We start from the raw sequence: 15953 nt of genomic DNA, 5'->3' as shown, positions 1-15953 counted from the left end.
CCAGTGTTCCCTCCACAAAACTTAATTGCCGTTTGATCTTAGTAAGACTGAGAAAGAGAGAATGAAAACTCATTTTACTCATTCCAGGCTGGAGGGTGGGAGGAGAGACAACATTTAGGGTTCTGAAATAGATTTGTAGAATCTACTTGCTTTAAGGAAGCTCCAAAGTGTCAAGGAATTCAAGCTTAAAGGAAGACCTAAAATAGTAAATTTTAAGAACAAACTTGTCAGATGATAGCATTATCCTGTGACTACTCATAAATCAATGAGTTTATGTGCTAGAGCCGTTTTCCATCAACTACCCTGCGAGAGAAGCTAACCCATGTGGTGCCAAGTGGGGATGTGTCTGGGTGGGGGAGGGAGAAGGGGGGTACTGCGTCCTGATTGGTGTTGTCTAAGGAGGTACAGCTGCCAACCAGCATTCAATTTCAGACAAAATAGTTAATATCTGGGTCTTTTCCAGGTTGTCTCTGACTTCTAGTTTTTTAAATAAGAGCTTTATGGAGATATAATTTACATAGTACACAATTCACCCATGTAAAGTGTACAAGTCAGTGGATTTTAGTAAATTCAGTTGTGCAGTCATCACCACGATCAAGTTTATCACATTTTCGTCACCCTGAAAGGTAACCCCCTACCTTTTGGTTATCACCCCTGCCTCCCAGCTCCCTTCCACCCTCCACCCCCACCAGCTCCAAGCAGCTGATCATCTGTCTTCTGCCTGTGGATTTGCCTATTCTGTACATTTCATGTAAATGGAGTTATGCAGTATGTGATCTTTTGTGACTGGCTTCTTCACTTAGCAGAATGTGTTTTCAAGGTTTAATGTCTAATTAAAAAAACCACCTTTCATTTGGGAAGAATTTCAAACTTACAGAAGAGTTACTAAAACAAAAATTGTACAAGAAAAGGGGAGGGGACTGGGGGAGGGATGGATTGAGAGTCTGGGGCTAGCAGATGCAACCTATTATACAGAGAATGGATACACAACAAGATCCTACTGTAGAGCACAGGGAACTGTATTCAATATCCTGTGATAAACCATAATGGAAAAGAATATGAAAAAGGATATATACGTATAATTGAATCACTTTGCTGTAGAGTAGAAATTAACACAACACTGTAAATCAACTATATGTCCATAAAATAAAATTTTAAAAATTTCACAAAAAATCCATATATCCCTTTTCCATATTCATCTATTGTTAATCAGATGTCTAAAGGCTTTTAATGTCTGTTACCACAGCAATAAAGCATTTTTTAAAGTTATATTTAATGAATGCCTGTAAGTAATTCGGATTGCCATTTTGAACCTTCTTAAAATGACTTGAACCCAGGGGCTGACTTGGCAGTAGACATGTCCTTGTTACAGGCCAACTGATTTCTGTATGTGCCCAGCATACATGAGATTGTAAGACTCTAGAAACTGAAATGAGCTGAAACGAACACACAAGAAACAGGATTTCAGAGGCCAAGAAGTTACCAAGTCCTTTCCCACCATTCTCATCAAATTGGACTTAGAATCAGTCACCATTTATTAGGCACCTTACATTGTGTCCCAAAGTGGTATAAAGCAACATAAAGAGGAATAGGACAGGTGGTCAATTTTAACAAAAATAACCAACTGCAATATACTGTAGCCTGAACTCTGTTAGCAAAATTATGAAAAATCACTATGGAAGGCATAAATAATTCTTTCTCAGAGGAAGATGCTGTAGGAATCACAGAAGGGGATGTACCTTAAGAAAGCTTTGAGACAATTTCTTTCCTACCAGCTAAAGGCATTAAAGGTGGCTCAGGCTACATCTTTTCATGGAAAAAGTGATAAGATGAAGTTATCTGAAGTGTTATTTCCTCTGAAGTGTTATTATTGTGTTATTTTACAAATAATCAGGGGGCTAAGAACCTAAGGTAGCTCTTTTGGTTTGTGTTTTAGGAAAAATAGTACACAGGGTACCCTAAATTTAAACCAGCATACATTACAGCTTTCCTCTATGTTGCAACAGTTTTAATGCACATCATTTACAGTTTACTACTTTTAATATGTTAAAGCAATGTTTCCCAGCCCTGGAAGTGGTCCCAGTGTTTCCCAGCCCACGACTAGTAGGATGTTGTACTACAAATTCTCTCTCTCCAGGTTGAACAGAATCTCTGTTGGGAGAAGTCTGGGAAACTGTTTAGAACACGTTCCCCTAGGAGTTTATGATGAAAAGCTAAATTTAGAATACTGTGTTACCATATTGGTTATCAAAGCTTAGTTTATGGACACACAAAGTGTTACTGCGAAAATATTGAATAAAAAGTATGTTGTCCTAAGTCTTCAAGGCAGGCCGCAGCGCTCTAGTAATCTAAGGGAGCTGGAGGCCTTCAAGCAGTGGAAGAATCATCAGTGGCTAATAGGAAGACGGTAGAATGACGTTTTTGCATGTGTGAAGCCATGTTAGCCGTGTGGAATGGTACAAAAAGCATAAATTGTGGAATCAAAGGATCCCATCCTTCCGAGATTTGTGACTCTGGGTGAGCCTCATTTTCCTCTTGTGAAATATTAAAAAAAAGAAGTTTACAACAGCCAGGACATGGAAGCAACCTAAATGTTCATCAATGGAGGAATGGATAAAGAAGATGTGGTACATGTATACAATGGAATATTACTCAGCCATAAAAAAGAATGAAATAATGCCATTTGCAGTGACATGAATGGACCTAGAGATTGTCATACTGAGCGAAGCAAGTCAGACAGAGAAAGACAAATATATGATATCACTTACATGTGGAATCTAAAAAAATGAACCTATTTACAAAACAGAAAAAGAGTCACAGATGTAGAAAACAAACTTATGGTTACCAAGGGGGAAAGGAGAGGAAGGGATAAATTGGGAGATTGGGACTGACATATACGCATTACTACATATAAAATATGTAACTAATAAGAACCTACTGTATAGCACAGGGAACTCTACTCAATAATCTGCAATGACCTAGATGGGAACAGAATCTATGAAAGAGTGGATATATGTTTATGTGTGACTGATTCATTTTGCTGTACAGCTGAAACTAACCCAACTTTGTAAATCAACTACACTTCAATAAAAACTAATTTTTTAAAAAAGAATAACTAGTAGGGTTATTTTGAAGATTAAGTTGAAGTTTGTGTATAAAAATACTTTTCAAAGTACTGTATAAATATTAATTATTATATTATGTAAAACAACAAATCACTTTTCCACATTCATGTCCTTTAAAAAGCAATGCCAACTATTTTTTTTTTTAAGGAACGAACATGCCACTTTAAATGTACTATGCAAGTCCATTATAACTGAAAGTAAATCTACAAAAGAAACAAGTTTTCTTTTTTGGTGTATTACTCCACGTTGTAGCAATTTTGATAGCCACAATTTTAGGTCTCCTCCTTACAGAAAGTTCTCCCTCTAAAAGACTTGAAGACATTTGCAGGTGCCTGGTTTACAGTAAACCTACATATACATGAAATAGTAAAATAGGAGAATTTGCAGATCATTTAAATTCAAGAAAGCTATTTATAAAAACATTTAAAACTGAGGAAATACCACTAGACAATTCAAGTACCGTTGAGAATCCAGCTAACTGCAATTTAAAATGGAAAAAAATTTTGGCAAGAGTGTCTGTCTGGAAAATACAAATTCACATCAATTAATGATTTAAAACCCTCTGTCTGAACAAAGGCCTTAGTATGGTAGTAATAGATGTGATACCAAAAAAGTCAGTATTTTATTATATGAAAATATTTCCCATACACAGAAACGTGCAACCACAGCCCTTTGTCGGTGGTGATGGGAAGAAAAGGAAGGTGGGAACTGGAGGGATTTGTGACAGCCAGAATTCCAAGGGTACTTACCAAGTTAGAAGTCGGGGGGGGGGGGGGGGGGGAGGCAGATGAGGTGGGCAGAACTTGGCCAAAAAGCCTGATCCCATTAAAAGCCAAAGGGCACCCCACAAGTCAGGGAGGGAGCCCATGCCATCTACAGGAACAGTGCCCTGTGGCCTGTGTATTGTCATAGCTGCAAACGCTTTAGGTGAAGGACTGCATCCTTTAGCTTTGGCTTCTAGTAACAGATCCCCAAAACTGACTATTAGAAACTTCAGTTTCTCCATGGGTAAAACAAACCAAAAAAAGTGTGTGTGTATATGTATATACATACATACATATATGTATGCTACTAATATAACTTTAAATAGTTGGCAGCAGGGAAGAATTCACTTCAAGGCTCTCCGTGACCCTAAGAGGTCCAGCTGCCGGCTCTCTCCTCTTTGCCCCCAGTTCGCTCGCCAGGCTTCCCTCCTGCCCGCCCAGCGGAGAAGCTGAATGCGTTCACCCCCACTCACCACCGCTGCCCCAGATGCGTCAAGGCAAACAACCGCGTTGTTTAACAGTGAATAATGTCAATAAACGGCTCCTTGTCGAGTTGGTGCTTATCAGTGATAGAAATTCTCATCTAATATCACTCGTAATCGATTGCGTATCTCCTTTAAAAAAATGAGTAAGAGTCTAGGGACCTAAAACTGCAAAGTGAGGAAAGGGCTGCGGGTTTAAGGCCGGTCTTCCCAGGATCGAGGGATGGGGAGAGGGACTGAGGTCTGCGCCCAGGGTCGGGGTGGGATGTAGGATGAGGATGTGGTACCCGGACCGCCAGGAAGCAGCTCGGAACTTTGAGAGCAATTTTATAGTAGGTTGATGTCTGAGGACCCTCATAATAAAAAGTGTAAGCTTGTATTTTGCATGACTTCGTTATTTTATTTTTCTAGTGATTTTTTAAAAATCGTATTTTAAAAATATCAACGGGTGACAGATTGGAAATAAAGGGAAAACCCGATCCTTCTGCACGCTTACTTTGAGAAGCCTTGCTTTAAAGAACGCTTCGTTTTGATCAGCATTTCAACCACGGAGTCCTTTGGCGGAACAGTGACCCCGGCGGGCGTGGAGGGAGGGGGCGGGGAAGAGGAGCGGGTCCTCAGATCTCCCGGCTGTTTGCGGTGGGAGGTGGGATCTTTCTTAGTCAACCTGCAGGTGGCTGGGCAGAGATTCCTTCCTCCCAAGCTCCTGGCTCCAGGTGAGCAAGTGGTCTCATCCCCTCAGCAAACACCTTCAAAGAGCCGGCTGCAGATATGAAGATTGGCCTTCTCCAAACACAGCGAGACTGTGGAGGGGGAGTAGGTGAAAATCATATTCTTAATCACAAACAAACACAATTAACTGGCAACTGGATTAAGATACCTAATCAGTCCAAATTATTTAGAGGCTCTTATAACCATCACCCTTCTTTTGAAAGTTCTTAGTTCCTCTGGGAGATAATGCTCTGTTAATGAAATACGTGTCCAGAGGGAACATTCCTCTTCTTAAAGGGCCAGCATGAGGCTTCAATAAAGGCAATACTAACTCGAAGGGAAAAGAGTGTTTTCCAGAAAAAGACAGGACCTTGCACAAAGACCAACCAGCAGTCAAAGCGCCCCCAGTTTGGGTCCCACTGAGGGCAGGGGGAGATCCTCTGATGAGCTGTCTCAGACCATCTTGTTGAGGTCCCATGATGTGCCAGTCACCAGCTGTTCTGGGCACAGGGATACGACAGTGCACAACACAGATAACATCTCAGGGAGCTAGCATTTTAATGGGGAAAGGGAGAGAAATATCTATTATAAACAAACAGATATAAAATACGATGAGTGCTAAGAATAGCTGCTTTAGGAAATTATAAACCAAGTGAAAGAAGAGAGTGTGACAAGTTTGTGGGGGGTGGTGGCAGACACTGGCCATTTTAGGTAGGATGGTCTCCCAGAGGAGGTGTCCTTGAAGGAGGGAGCCATCCATAGGAAAAACTGGGGGACCTCGGTTCCACACAGAAGGAAGAGAACACAGGCTTCAGGGAGGAAAGAGCTTGGCATATTTTAGAAGCAGCCAGAGGCCAGTTGGCTAGAATACAGCAAAGGAGGCAGAGAGCAGTGAGAAGTAGGGGTGGAGAGGTAGGAAAGAGCTGGTGTAAGTGAGGTTGAAGGGCGGCTGCAGGGCTGCCCGGCACTGGCAGCGGTATTTACACACGATGGAACTGGCTTTGGTGATTATATGTTATGTACATGCATCGGAAATGTTCATTATTAAAATGTACCCAAATCAAAGGCTAGGCAAAAGTTGGAAAGTACTTACTAATTGCCTTTATAAATATCCTATTATAATTCATTTGTTAAATACAATAAGTATTGGCAAAATGAAATTAGCAGAGGTCCTTGAACTACTGAATACGTAAACCGGTCAAGAATTAAAGCTTCAGTCTGAACGGCCATCCTAAAACTGAACTGGTATATCAGATATGTTTTGCAAATCTCACTACATACAATGCCCAGACCAGTTAATACACACATGTCTGATTAATATTTGTTAAAGCATGCATGCTTACAGTCTTGGCTTAACCAGAGGCTGCCCCTTCTAGCTTCTTTACCATCACTCTTCTGTAGACATGACCCAGCAAGATTTTCCTCCTTTAGCTTTGGAAAGGGAGGAAAGATGTACCAAGGAGAGAGGAGCTTGTTAGGTGCCCTTGGCTGTCCACTGCTGCTGAACTTGGACCCACTCAGTGTCAGGATTGCAGGGGCTGCTGGCAGTGCATCTCCTGGGCTCTGCTGCGAGAAAGCAGCCATGGAAGGGGCTGTGTTTGGGGGCTGAGCCTGACCTGGAGGCTCAGGGGTTGGTCCTCCTATTAATACAGTTCCACAGAACTCTCTCTCTCATGCCGAAGATGAAAAGGACTCATGGGAACTCAGTCATGCATAGAAGCGGTGTAAATTAGATTGGCCAACCTCTGAACTTGGGGCCAGTCATGAAATCTGACTTGGTATGCATTGCTTTCTTCGTGTAAGATCACGGAGAGTAATGTTTGTGTGGGTGTGGCTGACAGTGGAGAGGCGATGCATTTACGAAGTCTTTCCTCAAAGCTGCCACTGGTTCTATGATGCTTCTGGAAAATACTATTTAATCCTTACTCCCCATTCTTCCTTGTCATTTTCAGCAAAAGGAAGCCTACTAGGTTAAGCCATTCTCCAGTTTTGCTCTAGCCATGACCGAAAGCCCAAGGAACTTTGCTTGGTTTTTGAGGTACAATCTTGTACTTTCAAAAGAGTGGGTGACCCCCCCCAAACAGACAAAATAGTGCCTTGTAATTTTGTTTTTAATTGACCCCTGAGGAATTTGTCAGCAAGGAAAGATAGTAAAGAAGGAAATTTTGATATTATAGTTTATGATCACATTTTATACTTAATTTTAAAATAAATTTAAACAAGTAATTATAATTTCTTTGCTTTGCTTTTGAACATGAAAACAGTAGAGTGCTGCAGGAGACCTGCATACCTGGAACCCAAGAACGCTCAGGTGGGGCTGCTGGGAGATGGATTACAGCCAGCAAATAGCAGATATATTGAGGGTAGTGGGAGCCGGGTTTCTGACTGTCAGAAAAGGGATTTACAAATACAGAAAGGAAGCAGGTTAGCAAGAACCCTGAGATGTTGGATTGGACGTGGAGGTATCTTCAGTTAACTCATGGTTTTAATAATTTTTGCAGGTAGATATAGAAATAGCTATAGATATATGCATGGTGCATGCACACATATGCCTGTGTTTCCTGGCTCTCTCTGCTGAGAGTATCTAGAAGCAATGATACCCCAGTACCAATGAGAACCCAGATCTTGGTTTCTAAACGCCATCCTTCACTAAAAGATGCTCTTGACTCCTTGGAGAAATGACTGAATCAGGGTCGAGGCAGGAAAAGTATGAGATGAGCCTGGAATATCTTGTTAAGGAAATAGTCAAAGGATGATAAGGACATATCAAAAGGACACAGGAGCCAGCTTGAGAAGTGCCCCACTGACCACACTGATGACAACCTGAGCACCCAAACAAATAATATTAGTTAAGGATGACAATGCACTGAATAAAGAAGGAATCCATAAGCCCATACTAATATAAAGGAAAGGAAAACTTCCTTACAGTAGAAGGAATACATAAATACAGAGGAATGGTGAGAATACAAAACCACCACGCATCACCCACGTAAGCAGATGCCCAGGCAGGTGGGTGGAGGCTTGGTGAGGATATTAGTATAATATAGGGCAGAGCTCCCCCCAGGAAAGACTTATCAACTGCCTAGGGAAAAATGGTGACTTGAAGGTAGAGAAACTGGGCAGATTCCAACTTGATCAGGTGGTCAAGGTTAACTCAGCAGTGATGATGGGGCTGACAGGCGGCCTCCCTTGTCAGGCCCTGTAGTTTTCCTGCCAAGAATGCAGGAGCCCATACCAGACAGACTGGTCATAGGACCCCTTTGGAATGGAAGCCCCGCACTCTTTAAAACCATAAAGGAACTGTTCTGGATGGAAGCCGAAAGAGACATGATAACTGGGGGCAATGTGTGATCTTGAATGGAATGCTGGACCAGAAAGAAACAGACTTTGTGGGAGCAGTTGGCAAAATTTGAATTGGGCAAGTGGCTTTGCTGGTAGTGATGTATGGTAGGAATGCTAATTTCCTGATTTAGTTGGTTATTTTATGTCTGGTCATGGGGGAGAGTGTCCTCTGGAGTATTTAGAGTAAGTGAGACATCATGTCACAGCCTGCTCTCAAATGGTTCCGAAAAAGGCTAATGACACACATACAGACATACATACACATGTTTTAATATATAAGATATGACACACTATATAGATGTATTATATGTTTATGTAGTATCTACAATCTATTGGTATATGTTAATATGTTCTATGATAAATATGATTACATATTTATATTGTTACATCCTTTTACATATTTTTAGAAAAGGAGAGAGAACAAATGTGGCAAATTCTTTTTTAAGTTTAGATTGAGATGGAGCAAAAGAGGTAAAATGCTAAGAAACTGGAGAGTCTCCATGAAGGTGATATAGTTCTTTACATTATTCTTGCAACTTCTCTATAAATTTGAAATTATTTCAAAATAAATGATTTAAAAAGAATGCTGCGCATTTACACAGCTGTATGAGTAACAAGTGCTTTCATATATTAGTGTGACGTGATATTTCCTGTGTGAGGCATTTCCATGTTTCCAAACTCTCACTAAGGTAATTTTACAGGATTTGAAAAGCAGGTGTGGGTTATGCAGTCCTTTTCAGCCCTAGGATTTCATATATGTCAGGTGAATTCCAAGGAAATGTTACATAATAAGAAAGTGTCAAAAAGAACAGGTTGTCTCTTTGTCTCCAAATTTTAGTTTTAAATTAACCACTGGGGAAAAAAAGAAAGAAAGAAAATTAACAGAAATTTTAAAACTTAAGAGAAAAAAGTAATTGAAATAATTTAATATTTACTAAGATAATGGTTATTCAGTAAATACATAGCCTTAGTTCATAAAAACAGAATCTGGTTTGCCCTGGATCAAAGATGGGACCCTTTGCGCAGTAGTTTTAAAAAAAATTTTTGCTCTCAAAACAGCAGTATTCCATCATAACCCAAAGCAGTAGTCTTCTTAACAATCCCTATTTCCATTTTATCTCAATGTGCTTTTTTTCTTTTCTGTACAAAGAACCTTCTCTAAACACATACACACCCAGACATCTGCAGGCACACACACTAGCCCAGTTTCGGTAAGCACTTTTACTCTGCAAAACTTTGTGATTATTTGTTTCCTTCTTTATCTGGAACATCTGGGAAGAGATCGGGTATTTTTTCCTTCCTTTTTTGAGAAAACTGAGGATGAGACAATTTAAGTGACTCACAGTTTATCTGGCAGCTAGTTACTGAACAACCAAGGCTAGAATTTGGGATCTTTTCACACTGAAAGGTCTAGGCAAGGTTTGTACATGTGTGGGTTATTCTTCCTTTAAACACATGAGTCCCAGGCATAGTTATCAAAAGTAGACTCTGTCTCTATGCCTTTAGGAGAAGAACCTAGTCCTACCCAGGTTAAATGCTCATTGCAGGGTGTCTTTGCATTTCAAAGATCTTTCAATGGAGTAGCAAACGTTTTACAAGTCTATGTATTTTTTCCTGGCCAGTCTTCACAGAGTTTTAGAAGGCTGACATGCATAAAACAAAGATTTTTATTTCACCAGCAAGGTAAAAATGTTGACATTCAGATGTAATTAGAAAGTGCACAATAGTTTATAGACCTCTTGAAAAGCTTTTGCCAATGTAACAGATACTTTTGATTAAAGCATGATAAAGTTAGTTATTACTAGTTATCATAGATATTACAATATTTTAAAATTCCATTAATTTTTTTCCCTTGAAAACATTTATTTACCTGTTACAGTGCATTTACCTTCAGTCTCATAGTAGCCTTTTCTTCTTTACCCTCCCATGTCTTCATATGCTAACATGCATTAATTTAAATTTTATTGTTAAATACTTGTGTAATGCTTACTATGTGCCGGGTCCTATTCTAAGCTGTTAATGAGCGTTTAACTCATTTCATCCACATAAAACACTCTGAGGTCATTGCTATAATTACCCTTCACTTTACAGAGGAGGTATAGAGAGGTTCAGCAACATGTCCAAGGATGCGCAGTTGGTAAGCTGCAGAACAGCGGTTCAGTACCCAGCAGTTTGACTCCCAAATCTGTGCTCATAACCAACATATCGTGCTGTACTGAGCCTCAGACCTCCAGGTGCTGGGGAATTATTGATTCTTTTGTCTCTTATACTGATTTGAAAACATTAATCAAATTACCCAGTTGCTCTGTGCCTTAATTTCCCACTTCATAAAATAGAACTGATAATATTTGTTATCCACTCCTCTCCTAAACAACAGTACGAGTGAAGGGAATTTCCTTTACCTAGCTGCTATGTGTATGTTTTTATGCCCCAAAGACTTGGTCAGTGGTACATCTAGAGGAGACCAACAGCAGAGATCTTAAACATGTGACTTGAGACCACACAATCTGGTATCATTAGCTCTCTTTCAGTCCGAATGAGTGTGAAGTACTGGGGCAAAGCTTCAGAGACCTCAGCTTCCTTATATCTGAACTTTATCCCCACGTAGTTCTGAACTGTTTTCATTTTTTCAGCTGAATTAGAATTTGTTTGTATAAAATAATTCTCAAAATAAATGAGATGTCATCTAGGGCTTAGATTATGTGATCTTACAAAAATACCTAATTATAGATCTCCTAAATGAAAATATTTTCTTGTTACAGCCCTGCATCTCTGGCCTTAAAAACATATTATCGTGACCTGGTTAGGAACCACACTGGAAGTTTCTGTGCCACGAGTCCTGGATCCATTCCTACCTACCTGCTGGCTTTATTGAGTTCCTACAGACCTCTTCAGGTCCTTCCCAGGCTACACACATGGCATGGAAAGAAATTCAAAACAGGGTCCTCCGCTGTTAACAGCAAGGGCAAACAGGTGATCCAAGCATCCTAGTCATGTGACCCCAAGCAGGTCACCTTTCTTTCTCAGTCTCAGTTTCCTCTTCTGAAAAATGAGAATAATAACAATAGCTGCCCTGCCTACCTCCAGGGCTGTTGTGAAGCTCACGTGAGTTAATGTACATGAAACTGCTTTGTAAACTGTAATCTATGATTACAAAGAAATTAATACTAAAGGTTTTGGTCTTGAAAAGTTCCCCAAAGATAGAAATGTATTTATGCATATATCCACAATATAAAATTTTCCATGTACATTCTTGGCCTGGACTTCCAGGCTGAGTGGGTTCAGAAAAGTCAGAGGACTTGAATTAAACCTCACCCTTAGTGCCTGGAGACAGAACCCCTGGGGAAGGAGAGGGTGAGAGAGAATAGTGCAAACCTGAAGTCTGATGACTGTATGTGTGCACAGATGCATCTTAGATGAGAACAGTCTTTTTTTTTTTTTTGGCACACGGGCTTAGTTGCTCCGCGGCATGTGGGATCTTCCTGGAGCTGGGATGGAACCCGTGACCTCTGCATTGGCAGGCGGATTCTTAACCACTGCGCCACCTAGGAAGCCCGATGAGAACAGTCTTTACTGAGGTGTGTGGAGATAATTCTTAGTGCCTTGCCTGCAAAGAAGATGACCCCATGACTTGATCAAGGACAATCCTTATAGTACCCCTGGGCATTTATTACATACCAATGGACTGTGTGCACTCCAGGATATAAAGAGGCTGTTAAGGGCTGGGAAGGAGGGATAAATGGGGAGATTGTGGTTGACATACACACTACAGTATATAGAATATTCAACAAGCGCCTACCCTATAGCACAGGGAACTCTACTCAATATTCTGTAATGGCCTATATGGGAATAGAATCTACAAAAAAGAGTGTCTATATGTATATGTGTAACTGATTCACTTTGCTGTACAGGATGCTGTAACAAGAAAGCATTTTCATTTAGGAGATCTATAATTAGATATTTTTATTAGGTCACATAATCTAAGCCTTAGATAACATCTCATTTATTTTGAGTATTATTTTATACAAATTGTAATTTAGCCAAAAAATAATGAAAGCAGTTCAGTTATATGGTGATAAAGTTCAGATATAAAGAAGTTGAGGTCTCTGAAGCTCTGCCCTGTGCTTGTACCTACATGCAAAGAATGTATATATATGTATAACTGATTCATTTTGTTGTACAGCAGAAACTAACACAACACTGTAAATCAACTGTATTCCAACAAAATAACTAAATAAATAACTAAAATAAAATAAAATAAAGAGGCTGTTAAAGAGTGCTGACAAAGTTGTTGGCAAGGTCAAGAAATGGGCAGAGAAGAAAATTCAGGTAACAGAGGTCAGCTGAGCGCTGACTGCAGAGGAATTAACAAGGATCCCTAATATGTTCTCTCCTGTTTAGAAACGCTGGAAGCCAACTCTAGTACCATTTCAAAATCTGATATGCTTGTGGTTCAAGTTGCACAGAAGGGTGGATAATGAGTGTGTCAGGAGTGGCCTGTCCTAGGACCTATTCACTTTGATCATTTCCATGATCACAGAATGCATACTTTTCCCTAACCAACCACCTGGCAAAATCCAGCCCTGCTGACTAGGGAAACTTGGCAAGCCGAAGTTTCCAGGGTAGAGAGGTCACCTATTACAGTACCTCTGCTAGAAAAAAAAAAAAATCTCAAAGCGCCTGGTCTACTGATGTCAGCATCACCTTTACATGCCAGGAACAAATGACTGCGGTAGAGAGGGCCTAGAACCCCCGGCTGGACGTGAATCAGTCTGAGAGGAAGACGAATGGTACCGCGCTGTGCATTCCTCTGACGCATGGGCCGTGTCGGCTCGCCTCTGCGGGGGAGTGCAAGTGTTCTGCTCGCAGTGGACAAGCTGCTGATAAGGTTGTCTGCTCAGCTGACGACACAACTCTGCAAGAAAACCTCTGGCCTCCTCTGGGTGCGAGGAAGGTGGGAAGGTCGGCAGAAGTGCGTGCACGGAAGCAGCTACTGAAATTCCCTGTAGACTTGAGAGGCCGAGATGGAGGCGGCGAGCAAGCCAGTGTGTGGTGTAACCTGTCCGGGGACGAGCTAGGCCGCCTTTCCTTCACCCCCAACGCCGCCTCCCCCCAGAAGTCTGAGTCCCCCAGGCGGGGGGATAAAGCCAACACTCCAACCAGGGGAGCCGAGCTGGGCGGGGGGCGGGGGAGAATCTAAGAAACATCCCCACGGCCCAGTTTCTGAGCAGGGAAGTGGACCGGGAACAGCGCATTTCCTGCTTCGCCTGTGCAAACCCCAGGCGGGGCCGAGCGGGAACAGGGTTACGGTCGAGGAGTCGCCGGCTGCCAGGGCGGGGTTCGGGGCGGCCTGGAGGGGGTCCGCGGACCTGGGCGGGATGCTCGGGCGGGATGCTGGCAGAGGGCGTGGGAGAGAGCATGGGAGCAGAGCAAGCGAGAAGCGCGCACGCCTCCCATCCTCGCGCTGAGCGAGCGTCCCCAAAGCCCCTCTCGGCCCCGCGGGAGAGGCGCGCCCCCCGAGGGGCAGGGTCGGGGCCACGTGCGGGGTCCGCGGGGCTCAGATCCTCGGGGCTCAGACCCTCGGGGGCCTCCGGGGCTGGAGCAGGTGGCCGCGATCTCCCGGGCCCTCCTCCTCCCCGCCTCTCCCATCCCGCCCGCGACCTTGGACCTCGCATCCCGGACCCATGGGGAACTGGCTCGGGTCCGGGGAGGAGTCGCGCGAGGTAAAAGCAGAGCCGGCGCGCGGCCCTACCTGGGCGGTGCGGAGCCCCGGGCGCACTTCGTGCAGCGCGCCGCCTTCCGCTCGGCTCCCGGAGGCCGCCGCGGGCCCGCGACTTATAAACGCGAAGCCCTTATTGTTGCTCTTGGTTCCGGGGACACCATTGTCCGTGCATTCCCGGCGCCGGCGGCGCGCGCTGCCTCCCCGCCCCCGCACCCACGCTCTCCGGAGCCGACCCGGATCTGTCCGGGGGCCCACCGCCTCCCCCGGCGGCCAGAGTGTCCTTCGTCCGGCTCCCGCTTCCCGAGCATCGACACACAAAAGCCTACAGGAAAGCCCCGGCCTGTGCCCGGTCACTCAGCGGTCCGAGCCGCGGCTCGCCACCTACCCGGGTTCATTTCTGCGCCCGCCGGCCACGGGCCCCGAGGGGCAACGGGCACGGCTTCGTGCGCCGCGCTAGTCGCGTCCTCGCCCAGCCCTTCGAGCCTCAGGTCTGGTCTGGGGACCGGACGTGCGATTAGTAGCCAGGAGCCCGGGGATCCCGGTCGGTGGCACTGCGGGCGCGCCCGGCAGGCCGCACGAGCGGGTGTCCACGGCCCTTCCTCGCGAACTTGTTTGCCCCCCCTCCCCCCGCGTAAATCTCTCGTGATGAGAAAAGCAAGGCTCGCAGGAAGCCACTCCGGATGTTTGCTGCTTTTCATGTGGCATTTGTGGCTGGCTCTGATAACGTCCCGAACTCGACTTCCAACACCGCGTTTAGCACAGGGACCGAAATAGAAGAGTCCACACACCTCGCGGACGGGTCTGCGGCGCCGCCGCCCTCAAAACGCTCCCCTCAAATCTATGACAAGTGAAAGATCAGAAGAGATTAGATACAGGTAACGGTGTGTAGAAGGGACTTGTCTTGTAAAGGCACCACAATTCCTCCCTTGTAAATATATGGAAATTGCTACTTTATGACTCCAAGAGAGGGTGTTATAAGAAGGGGGGTGTAGCGGGGGCGCTAAAATCTGAAGCTCCAGCTCCATCCTGTGAATCCTGTGCTCTCACTTGAATTCTCAGTACCTTACCCAAAAAAATCAGTAGTCTCCAGGAACAAGCAAATAATAATGGGATTCCCCCCACCCCAGGTTTTCTACCCCATCAGTTTCTGGACCCTCTTGGCACCTCTGCTTGCAATGAGGTGGGGAGGAGGAACACGAGGATGAAGAAAGGGTACGAGGGTAAATCCATGCATATCCCTTTTTTGACTCACACCTGGACTGTATTTCCTGTACCCTGTTTTTTTTTTTTTTTTTATGAAATTAGTCAAATAGATTCATCTAGACAGATAAATTTATTCTGGAACAGGCATTATTTTTTTCGTTTTTAATCTCTATTCTAAGAAAATTCTTATTAGTTCATAAAAACTTTTGCACTGATAGAAAATCCTGCTTTGAGATCTTTGAAAAGATATTTGTTACTTTGCAGCAAAGTTAGAGAAGATTGCCAAGAAAACACCAAGGAACAAGGCACTGCAGGGATTAATTTGTTCTCTCTACTCCTATAGTTTCCTTACTCAGAGCACCAGTTGCAATGCAATCACATTTAATTTTCCAGCCCATATTTTTCTTTTTCAGAAAAATAAACTCTTAAAGGAAAAGTACATAGTCAGTTAAATGTGTTTAAGGTTATCAATTGCTTCAAAAACACCAATTAAAAATAACACCTCTATTATTTCCTTAAGCAGATTACATTTTTTTTCTTGTCTGAACCTCAGAGACCCAGGAACTAGAACCACTTTCTGGCCACTGAAGGTGAGAGAGGGCAG

This window comes from Hippopotamus amphibius, chromosome 5 (genome assembly GCF_030028045.1).
Source record: "Hippopotamus amphibius kiboko isolate mHipAmp2 chromosome 5, mHipAmp2.hap2, whole genome shotgun sequence".
Classification (NCBI taxonomy): Eukaryota; Metazoa; Chordata; class Mammalia; order Artiodactyla; family Hippopotamidae; genus Hippopotamus; species Hippopotamus amphibius.
The sequence above is the reverse complement of the archived record's forward strand: the minus strand, read 5'-3'. Positions refer to the sequence as shown.